Source organism: Mustela erminea, chromosome 1 (assembly GCF_009829155.1).
Source record: "Mustela erminea isolate mMusErm1 chromosome 1, mMusErm1.Pri, whole genome shotgun sequence".
Classification (NCBI taxonomy): Eukaryota; Metazoa; Chordata; class Mammalia; order Carnivora; family Mustelidae; genus Mustela; species Mustela erminea.
The window spans coordinates 66,981,329-66,993,088 of record NC_045614.1 but is presented as its reverse complement, the minus strand read 5'-3'; the positions used below and the strand labels follow the sequence as shown (position 1 = coordinate 66,993,088).

At 40.9% G+C, this 11,760-nt stretch overlaps 2 pseudogenes; one reads left to right on the top strand and one right to left on the bottom strand.

Moving 5' to 3' along the window:
- Positions 1–3,698: 3,698 nt before the first annotated feature.
- LOC116600703 lies at positions 3,699–4,187 on the top strand (annotated as a pseudogene).
- A 6,437-nt stretch (positions 4,188–10,624) lies between these two features.
- On the bottom strand, positions 10,625–11,008 carry LOC116600753 (annotated as a pseudogene).
- Positions 11,009–11,760: the final 752 nt, after the last annotated feature.

Genomic DNA, 11,760 nt, shown 5'->3' with positions numbered 1-11,760 from the left:
ACTGGCTCTGTCTCATCTCCTCACAGAATGTTGAAGACCCATTCTGCAAGTTGTAATTCTAGTACTTTCTGCATCTTATAAGATGTCATAAAGGGTAGGTTTTCAGATCATGTTTGCACACATGCAGGGTTGACAAACCTACTATATCAGCCAGCCCATGACAGTGCTCGTGAGGTGCTATCCACTGTGAGAAGCCTGCCAGCTTTAGAAATGAAAGAATGATTGTGTGCCTTGGCATCAATGAAGCATGGTAGAACTTCCCTGGACTCTCACTCTTTCCCTTTTTCTCATTGGCAAAGTTGTGGCCCGCCTGCCACTGCATCAATGCTGATAAGAAGAAATGAGATTCCAACTCGTACCTTGGATCCATCATACCGCAGTCACAAAACATTTCTGTGAGGGATAAATAAAATCAGGATTTTGTTAACTAGGAGGAATGGGTTACGGCTGCTGGCACTTTACCCTGTTATCCCTTCTTTTATTTACAGACATTGAACTCATCTCCAGTTTGCATTTTACAAAGCACAGGCCCTCTTGAACATGTGCATAGCCATAAGAGTTTCTCTAGGGTATATACTATCTACAGTGGGATTTAGCTGAATAATGGTGTACACATATTTTCAGGATTTTTACTGTAAAATTTTCCAAATGTGCCCCAAACTAGAAAGTATAACAAACCCCATGTGTCCATCCCCTAAATTCATTTAACCATAGACTTGTTTCATCCACCCCTTCCCTCCGTTGTATATTTTGCTGGAGTATTTTAAAGCAAATCCCGAACATTGTACCATTCACCTCTAAACACTTCAGTATGCAACTCAAAAAGAAATCTTTAAATATTTTCTTGTGTGACCACAATGCCATTATCACATCTAACAAAATGCAAATAATTATTTAATATTATTCAATTACCCAGCCATACTCAAATTTCCTCGATTGTAATAAAAATTCTTTTTGTAATTTCTGTTTAGAATCAAGATCAAACAGGATCCATTTTATTTGGTTGTTATGTCTCTTGTGTTTCTCATAAGTCTTTCAAGTCTTATGTTTCTCTTAATCTAGAACAGTCCCCTCCCCTTTTATTTTTCCTTTCATTGACTTGCTGATGAAATTAGAGTCTAATATAAAGTCCCTCTTTTGACATCTTGTGTATTGCTTCCTTGTGGACTGCATCCTTTACGCTCAATATTTACTGTGGACTAGGGGTCAGTTTTAAAGGTTTGATTGCGTTATTATAATTATTTTTTAAAGATTTTATTTTTTATTCTTAAAGATTTTATTTATTTATTTGACAGACAGAGATCACAAGTAGGCAGAGAGGCAGGCAGAGAGAGAGAGGAGGAGGCAGGCTCCCCGCTGAGCAGGGAGCCTGATGTGGGGCTCGATCTCAGGACCCTGGGATCATGACTGGAGCCAAAGGCAGAGGCTTAACCCACTAAGCCACCCAGGTGCCCCTAAAGATTTTATTTTTAAGTAATCTCTACCCCCAGCATGGGGTTCAAACTCACAACCCCCAAATCAGGACTTGCATGTTCCACTGACTGAACCACAGGTGCCCCGGTTTGATTTCATTATGACTTAAATTTTTTTTCCTGATAATCCTCACTAAACGGGGCTGTGTACTTTCTGTACCCACATCAGGAGGCATGGGATGCTGGTTTCCTCACTTTTTGTGACTTTAAGATTGATCGTTGAATTTGGTTGGTGACGACCTGTTTTTATACATTTCCTATGAGTTTTTCCTGTAGTTGTTTTAGCAGCATTAATGACTAGTGCCTGAATCAGTTATTTCACTAATGGTTGAAACAAATTTCTAACTTGGATATGACTGCATTTGTTAACTAGAATCAGGGCTAAGCAAATACCTCCTTAAATTTTCTACCTTAGGCCATTGATTCACCTTTCCTTCGTCCCAGCCCTATCTACAATTCTTCTGTACTGAAACAGTTTCCCTTATCCATGGGCTATTAGTTATACTGGTTTTATTTGTATTAGAAAAGCAGAAATGTTTAGTTCTTTTCCTATAATTAACAACTTTCAGGGGAATAAGTTGATGGCCTGGCTATATCCAGGACTATTTCCTTTCTAAAAAAATTATTCTGAACTCATGACTTTTTATATATTCAATATGTTTTAATCAACTGCAGTCCTTACCCTTTTTGAAATTAAAATTATTCCATGTGTGGCTGTGGAAGCACACAACCCCAATGTTTTGTTTTCTTTTTTAATTCTACCACTCATTTAATCCCTTATTTAGCTGTTGTTATGTTTGTGTTTTAGATATACCCTCATGTTCTCCAGTATCTTTGCTCATCCTTGCTTCCTTTTTAAAGAAATAGCTATATTGAGATATAATTCATATACCATACAATTCATCCACTTAGAGTGTACAGTTTGGTGGTTTTAGTATCTCACAAAGTTGTGCGACCATCACCATTATATAATTCCAGAACATTTTATCACTTCCTAAAGAAACGCTGCATGCTGCATGGTCTCCCATGTCCGGCTCCTGGCAATCACTAATCTGCTTTCTGTCTCAAATTACTATTTGGGGATTGCCTCTTCTGGACACCTCACACAAAGAGAATCATACAATGTATGCCATCTGTGACTGACTTTTTTCACTGAACATGTTTTTAAAATTTGTCTGTTATTGTAGCATATATCAGCACTCCATTCCTTTTCATGGCTGACTAATATTCCCTTGTTTGTGAACACTGCATTTTGCTTATTAATTCATCAAGTGATGGCAATTTGGGTTATTTCCACTTTGAGGATGTTAAGAATAAGGATACTTTACCCATTTTATTTTATTTTATTTTATTTTAAACTTTTTTCAAATAATTTCCACGCCCAACATGGGGCTCTAATTCATGATCCTGACATCAGGAGTCATGTGTTCTACCAACTAAACCAGCCAGGTGCTCCTCTTTGTCCATTTTAAAGTTCTTAATTTTAAGAATTTAATTTTTAGGGGGGTCTGGTGGCTCAGTGGGTTAAAGCCTCTGCCTTCGGCTCAGGTCATGATCCCAGGGTCCTGGGATCGAGCCCTGCATCAGGCTCTCTGTTCAGCGGGGGAGCCTGCTTCCCCTCCTTCTATCTCTGTCTATCTCTCTGCTTGCTTGTGATCTCTGTCTGTCAAATAAGTAAATAAATAAAAATCTTAAAAAAAAAAAAGAATTTAATTTTTAGGGCGCCTGGGTGGCTCAGTGGGTTAAAGCCTCTGCCTTCATCTCAGGTCATGATCTCAGGGTCCTGCAATCGAGTCCCGCATCGGGCTCTCTGCTCAGTAGGGAGACTGCTACCCTCTCTCTCTCTGCCTATCTCTCTGCATACTTGTGATCTCCTTCTGTGTGTCAAATAAATAAATAAAATCTTTAAAATAAAATAATATTTAATATTTTATTTTATTTATTTATTATATATTATTTTAAAGATTTATTTGTTATTTTAGAGAGAGAGAAAGAGGGAGAGAGAGAGCATGGGGGGAGGATAGAGAGAACCTCTAGCCAATTTCTCTCTGAACACAGAGCCCAATGACATGGGGCTAGATCCCATGACCCTGAGATCATGACCTGAGCCTAAACCAAGAGTCAGTCACTAAACCAACTAAGCCACCCAGGCACCCCATTTATACTTTAGTTTAAAAAATTTTTGCTTTCCTTTCATCTGGAACAGCCATCATCCAGTAATTCACCAAAATGACCAACACAAAGGGAAAAAGGAGAAGTGCCCACTATATGTTTTCTAGGCCTTTTAGAAAACATGGAGTTGTTCCTTTGGCCACATATATGGGAATCTACGAGAAAGATGATATTGGGGACATGAAGAAAATGGACACTGTTCTAAAAGGCATGTCCCACAAATGTCACCATGACAAACTGGAAGAGTCTATAATGCTACTCAACATGCTATTGGCATTGTTGTAAACAAACAAATTAAGGGCAAGATTCTTGCCAAGAGTATTAATGTATGCATTGAGCATATTAAACACTCAAAGAGCTGAGATAGCTTCCTGGAACGTGTGAAGGAATAAGACCAGAAAAAGAAGGAAGCCAAAGAGAAAGGTACTTGAGTTCAACTGAAGTGCCAGCCTGCCCCACCCAGAGAAACACGTTTTGTGAGAACCAGTGGAAAGGAGCCTGAACTGCTAGCCTGAACCCATTTCCTACGAATTTGTGGCATGATATATGTAAAGAAAATAAAAAACCTCAAGACAGTGCAAAAAAAATATTTAAAGATTTATTTAAGGGGTGCCTTGGTGGTTCAATCATTAAGTGTCTGCCTTCAGTTCAGGTCATGATCTCGGCATCCTGGGATTAAGCCCTGCATCAGGCTCCCTGCTGGGCAGGAGGCCTGCCTCTCCTTCTCCCACTCCCCCCGCTTGTGTTCCCTCTTTCTCTGTGTCTCTCTCTGTCAAATAAATAAATAAAATCTTTAAAAAAATAAAAAAATAAAGAAAGAAAGCGTGAGAAAGGGGGAGGAGCAGCAGGAGAGGGAGGGACAGAATCTGAAGCCAACTCCCTGCTCAGTTCAGAGCCTAATGCAGGGCTTGATCCCACAACCCCAAGATCATGACCTTAGCCAAAACTAAGAGTCAGTTGCTTAATCAGCTGAGCTACCCAGGGGCCTCTTAAAATTTTTAATGTAATCTCAACCCCCAATGTGGGGCTCAAACTCATGACCTTGAGATCAAGAATCTTATGTTCTTTTCCAAAGTAGATACCCAAATTGGCCAATAGACATATGAAAAAGTGTTCAACATCAGTTGGCATCAGGGAAATAAAAATCAAAACCACAATGAGATACCACCTCACAGTAGTCAGAATGGTTAAAATTAACTAGTCAGACATCCAGATGGCCAACAGACACATGAAAAAGTGCTCCATATCACTCGGCATCAGGGAAATACAAATCAAAATCACAATGAGATATCACCTCACACCAGTCAGAATGGCTAAAATAAACAAGTCAGGAAATGACAGATGCTGGCGAGGATGCGGAGAAAGGGGAACCCTCGTACACTGTTGGTGGGAATGCAAGCTGGTGCAGCCACTCTGGAAAACAGCATGGAGGTTCCTCAAAATGTTGAAGATAGAACTACCCTATGACCCAGCAATTGCACTACTGGGTATTTACCCTAAAGATACAAACGTAGTGTTCCAAAGGGGCACGTGCACCCGAATGTTTATAGCAGCAATGTCCACAATAGCCAAACTATGGAAAGAACCTAGATGTCCATCAACAGATGAATGGATCAAGAAGATGTGGCATATATACACAATGGAATACTATGCAGCCATCAAAAGAAATGAAATCTTGCCATTTGCGACAACATGGATGGAACTAGAGTGTATCATGCTTAGTGAAATAAGTCAAGCAGAGAAAGACAACTATCATATGATCTCCCTGATATGAGGAAGTGGTGATGCAACATGGGGGCTTAAGTGGGTAGGAGAAGAATCAATGAAACAAGATGGAATTGGGAGGGAGACAAACCATAAGTGACTCTTAATCTCACAAAACAAACTGAGGGTTGCTGGGGGGAGGGGGTTTGGGAGAAGGGGGTGGGATTATGGACATTGGGGAGGGTACGTGCTTTGGTGAGTGCTGTGAAGTGTGTAAACCTGGTGATTCACAGACCTGTACCCCTGGGGATAAAAATATATGTTTATAAAAAATAAAAAATTAAAAAAAAAATTAACTAGTCAGAAAGTGAGAGATGTTGACAAGGATGCAGAGAAAGGGGAACCCTCCTACACTGTTGGTGGGAATGCAAACTGGTGCAACCACTCTGGAAAACAGTATGGAGGTTCCTCAAAAAGTTGAAAATAGAGTTAGCTACCCTATGACCCCCACAATTGCACTACTGGGTATTTACCCCCAAAATACAAATGTAGTGATCCAAAGGGCCATGTGCACCCAAAAGTTTATATGAACAGTGTCCACAATAGCTGAACTATGGAAAGAGCCTAGATGTCCATCGACAGTTGAATGGATAAAGATGTGGTTCATAAACACAATGGAATATTAAGCAGCCATCAAAAAACTGAAATCTTGCCATTTGAAATGACATGGATGGAACTAGAAGGTATTATGCTAAGGGATATAAGTTAATCAGAGAAAGACAATTACATGATCTTATTGATACGTGGAATTTGAGAAGCAAGGCAGAGGCTCATAGGGGAAGAGAGGGGAAAATGGAACAAGATGAAACCAGACAGGGAGACAAACCACAAAAGACTCAGTCTCAGGAAACAAACTGAAGGTTGCTGGAGGGGAGGTGGGTAGGGGAATAAGGTGGCTGGGTGGTAGACATTGGGAAGGGTATGTGTTGTGGCAAACGCTGTATGTTGTGTAAGACTGATGAATCACAGACCTGTATCCCTGAAATAAATAATACATTAAATGTTAGTAATAATAAATAACTAAATAAATAAACCCTAGACACATGGGTTTTTTTCTGGGCTCTCACTTCTATTTATTGATTTTTTATGTCTAATCTTAAGCCAGTATCATACTGTCTTGATTACCATTACTTTGTAGTGTATTTTGAAATGAGGAAATGTGAATCCTCCATGTTTGTTCTTTTTTAAGAATGTTTTGAGCTTTTCAGAAGCTCTTATAATATGATGTGCAGTTTAGAATCAGGTTGTAAATTTCTACAAAGTCACCTGGGATTCTGATAGAGAATGCATTGAATCTGTAGATCAATTTGGGGAGTACTGCCACCTTTATAACATTGTCTTCTGATCTTCTGATATATAAAAATATGGAATTTTTTCAATTTATTTAGATATATTATGATTTTTTCAGCAATGTTTTATAGTATTCAACATATAATATATTTGTTTTGTGAGTAGGTTTCTAAGAGTTATCTTCTTTTTTTTTTTTTTAAAGATTTTATTTACTTGAGAGAGAGGGAGAGAGAGAGAGTACAAATGGGCAGAGCAGCAGGAGAGGGAAAGGGAGAAGCAGGCTCTTTGCTGAGCAGGGAGTCTGATGCAGGGCTTGATTGTAGGATCCTGGGATCATGACCTGAGCAGAAGGCAGATGTTTAACTGACTAAGCCACGCAGGCAACCAAGTTGTATTCTTTTTGATGCTATTTCAAATGAAATTATTTTATTAATTTCATTTTCAGATTGTTCATCGAAAGTATATAGAAAAAAATTGATCTTGTTTTCTGTAGCCTTGATGAAAATAGAACTGTTTCTTATCTCTAATAGTTTTTCAGGTAATTCCTTAGGATTTTTTCTATTTAAGGCCACATCATTTGTGGGTAGAGATAATTTTACTTCTTCCCTTCCAGTCTGGATGCCTTCTTTTATCCTTGACCAATTTCCTTGACTAGAACCTTCTATTACAACCTTGAACAGAAATAGCAAGGTGGACATCCTAGTCTTATTCCTGATTTTAGGGGGAAAACATCCAGTCTTTCTTTCTTTCTTTTTTTTAAAGATTTTATTTATTTGTTTGTCAGAGAACACAAGCAGGGGGAGCAGCAGAGGGAAAAGCAGACTCCCCACCAAGCAGGATGCCTGATGTGGCATTCTATCCCAGGACCCAAGGATCATGACCTGAGCTGAAGGTAGACACTTAACCAACTGAGCCACCCAGGCGTCCCAAAATCCAGTCTTCCGCCATTAAATATGTAAGTTGTTAAATATGTTAGTTGTGAGTTTTTATAGATACTCTTTTTAGACAAGATTTAATTTAATTTATTTATTTGAGGGAGAGAGAATGAGGGAGAGAGAGCATGAGAAGGGAGAGGGTCAGATGGAGAAGAGCCCAATGTGGGACTCGATCCTGGTACTCCAGGATCATGACACGAGCCAAAGGCAGTCACTCAACCAACTGAGCCACCCAGGTGCCCTATAGATACTCTTTTGTCAGGTTCCTTTCTGTCCCTGTTTGTTGAAGTTTGTTGCGTGTTTTGTTTTCCTGACAAGGTGTTGAATTTTATCGAACACTTTTTTGTGTCTATTGAGGTGATCATGTGATTCTTTTTTCATTTTAGTGATATGATGCATTAAAATAATAAATAAATAAAATAATTATATTAAACCAAACTCACATTCCTTGGATAAATCTCTCTTGGTCATGGTGCACCATTTTTATATATTGCCACTTGGTTTGCTAGTATTTGAGGGGCTATGTTTTTCTCTTCATGCACTTTAATTCCTACTTTTAGGTTTTAAATTCACCAATAAAGAATGAACCTGTAAAACCCTAGGCAACCCACCCCTGACTGCAGTAACTGCAAAACCCCAGGCCATGTTCTCTGTACCCCTGATCTCACTGTATAGCCCCGGATGAGCCATGTACCAACCCTCCAGAACTTGTCAGTAATAAACCTTATTTTTTCCCCCCAGCATTTCCTCATGGCTGTTGCTGACTTGCATCTTGTAGTCGTAAGAACCACAGGAGCTGGTCTGGCCTCCACACTGGGGAAATGGCATTGCCCCCAGGCATGTCTAGCCAGGACCTTCTCTCTCTATAGGTTGGCACTAACATGAAACAAATGGCTACTGGGAAGCTTTGGTTTGTTAACTCTGACATCTGGTTGCTCTCACGTGCAGTATGTGTTGCCTGTTTTTTTGTTTTTGTTTTTTTTGTTTCAGTGTTAAGTCATGCTTTCTTGTTTCTTTGCATGTACCGTAATTTTTTTCTTTTGGTCAGAAACTGGACATTTCGGATAATATCGTAGTAACCCTTCCAATAGGGCTTGCTGTTGTTACTTGCTTGTTTATTTGTTTAGTGACTGGCTGCATCATTTTAGCATACTCTCCTCTCTCTCCACCTTTCCCTTCACCTGTGGTAAACCTCTAATGTTGCCCTCATTGTCCCTAGTCACTCTGGGATGTGGACGTTTTGGCGGGGCTTGCTTTAATATCTCTTCCTTGGACCGCACTGCTGTTAGACTCCACTAAATTGCCCACTGGTTACTCTATTATTTTTGGCAAAGGCCTGGTGCAAAAATTGCTCTCCAGACGAAACCAGTGCAATTCAGGCTCCTTTGACAGAATAGAATTGTTTTTTAAAGACTTTGTTTATTGTGGGATACCTGGGTGGCTCAGTTGGTTAAGCATCTGCCTTCAGCTTGGGTCATGATCCCAGCGTTCTGGGATCAAGCCCATATTGGGCTCCCTGCTCGGTTGGGAGCCCACTTCCCCCTCTGCCTCTGCCCTTCTCCCTTGTGCTCTCTCTCTCTGTCTCTGTCTCGCAGAAAAATAAGTAATTCAAATCCTTTTTTTTTTTTTCAAGATTTTACTTATTTATTTATTTTTAAAGAGAGAGAGAGGGAGAATGTGCTGAGGGAGGAGCAGAAGGAGAGAGAGGATCTCAAGCGGACTCCACACCAAGCGCAGAGGACTGAGCCAACAGAAGATTTGACCTCAAGCCCTAAGAGCATGACCTGAGCTGAAGTAAAGAGCCAGACACTCAACCTACTGAGCCATCCAGGTGCCCAGACAGAATGGTTTTTTGAGAGCGGTATTTGAGTTTATTCTGATCCCAGATAGGCTCTTCCCTGCTCCCTTTCCCAGGTTTTCTAGCTGGCCTATACTTTGCCTGTATATCTAATAAATATGTCATTCTCCTTTTAGTTGTCTATCACCACAATCTCCACTGTTTTTGAGAGAACCCTCAAGCTTGAACTTCTCCACATGGATAGCAGATGAAGTCAGTGCCTTTGGGAAGAGAGTAAGAGCTTTCTTTTTCATCCTGCTTCTTTCCTTAGGCAAAATCTCTGAGCCATTACTCCAAAGGGGGGATAGGAGACAGTGGCACACTTCTCTCCCAGTGTTGCTCTTGCCATAGGAATTGAGCACTCAGTAGAGAGGGGGTAGTAACATCACATCTTCCTGGCTTGCCTCTTCCGGCTTGAAACCACTGCCTGGTGAGCAGAGGTGAGGACAATCAGAGCTGTGGACTCCCGAGGTACCACATCCAGGGTAGAGCCTCAGTCCTGTGAGTGAGAACTGGGCAGAAGAAAGGAGCCCTCATTTCTCAGTGGCACTCACAAGAAGTAAGCCTCCACAAAAGATTGAGGGGGACCAGACAGAAATGTTGATCCTGCTGCGTGTAGGAAATAGCCCTCCAACTGGGGGGAGAGGGAGTGCTGTGTTCTTTCTTGGCTGTACTGGTCCTGAGTGTTCATCTTGCTGAGTGGGAGTGGGGTAAGGAGGAGTAGGTCTCAGCTTAAATACCATAGACTCTTAGTAGTTGTACTGAATTTTAGTAGTTTTTGTTTTGTTTTGTTTTAGTAAATTAATTTCTTTCTTTTTTTCTTTCTAGTAAGTTTTTTTTTTTTTTTTTACAGGCTATACATCCTAGAGACAATTTCTAGAGATTTTATTTTTATTTTATTTATTTTAAGATTTTAAAAATTTATTTGAGAGAGACAGAGATAGTGACAGACAGCACAAGCAGGGAGGAGAGAGAGAAGCAGGCTCTCCCACTGAGCAGGGAGCCCAACATGGAACTCGATCTCGGGACCCTGACAACATGACCTGAGCCGAAGGCAGACACTTCACCGACTGAGCCACCCAGGTGCTCCATTTCTAGAGATTTTAAATGATTTTGTTTTTTTCTTTTTCAACAAGAACAAGTTTTTTATTTGTTCATTTTGAGCACGTAAAGTATTCCTTGATGACATCCTTGGTCGGAGACTCTTTGCCATAAGCACCATACAACTCCAACGAAACACTTTGTGGGGTTTTCCCTCTTTGTCAACTTTGCAGAGGCCTACCCATCTACCCACCCCCCTAGGCTCTTGTCATTGGCCTTAATGAGATTGATTTGGTGTTTAGCACCAAAGGCCTCCACCAAGCTGACAGACATAGCGTTATCGCAGCTGGATGCAAGTACACAAATGTGGGCTTGGAGCTTGTCTAAAGCTTTGGCTGCTTAGTGAATTCCCCGTGCTAGGCTGTTGTGGAGGAGGATGGTCTTCTGCACCTTTTGCAAAGGAGAGTCCCAACACCCATTCCACTGCCAGCTGCCATGCCTCTCAGCCACTCAGGCATGGCAGTGGTTTACTGGTAGAGTCTAATCTGGAGCACACCTGAGCCTCCACCTCCCAGAGACTCGGTGGCAGTGGTGGGGAAAGACAAACACTGATTTTTTGCTTTCTTTTTAGCAAAATCTTCACTGGTTTCACTGGTGAATGGATCTACAATGTCTTAATGTTGCTTGTGGAAATCTTCCCTGCCACTGTGGTTTCTTGCACTATACCTCCAATTTCGTAGTTTCCTTTCCTTATTCTAGAAGTCCAGAATATGTTTTTGTTATAATTTTGTTAAGTTAATATTTGCTGAAGAAATGCAAGATGTCAGTGTTGCCATGGTTCAACAAAAGATTAGGAGGGAAATTGAAAGAGAGGATTATTACTCACAAGATCATTCTCCATGGGTAGGGAGGGCGTTGGGGATTCTGGGCTAAGGCTGGATTGGTTAATTCAAACCCAGAACCGTGTGGTCTAGGGAAGCTCCATGGGGAGCCTGCTTCTCCTTCTCCCTCTGCCTTCTGCTCTGCTTACTTGTGATCTCTCTCTCTCTGTCAAATAAATAAATAAAATATTAAAAAAAAAAAAAGAAGAAGAAGAAGGTGCACCTGGGTGGCTCAGTGGGTTAAGCCTCTGCCTTAGGCTCAGGTCATGATCTCAGAGTCCTGGGATTGAGGCCCACATCGGGCTCTCTGCTCAGTGGGGATCCTGCTTCTCCCTCTCTCTGCCTGCTGCACTGCCTACTTGTGATCT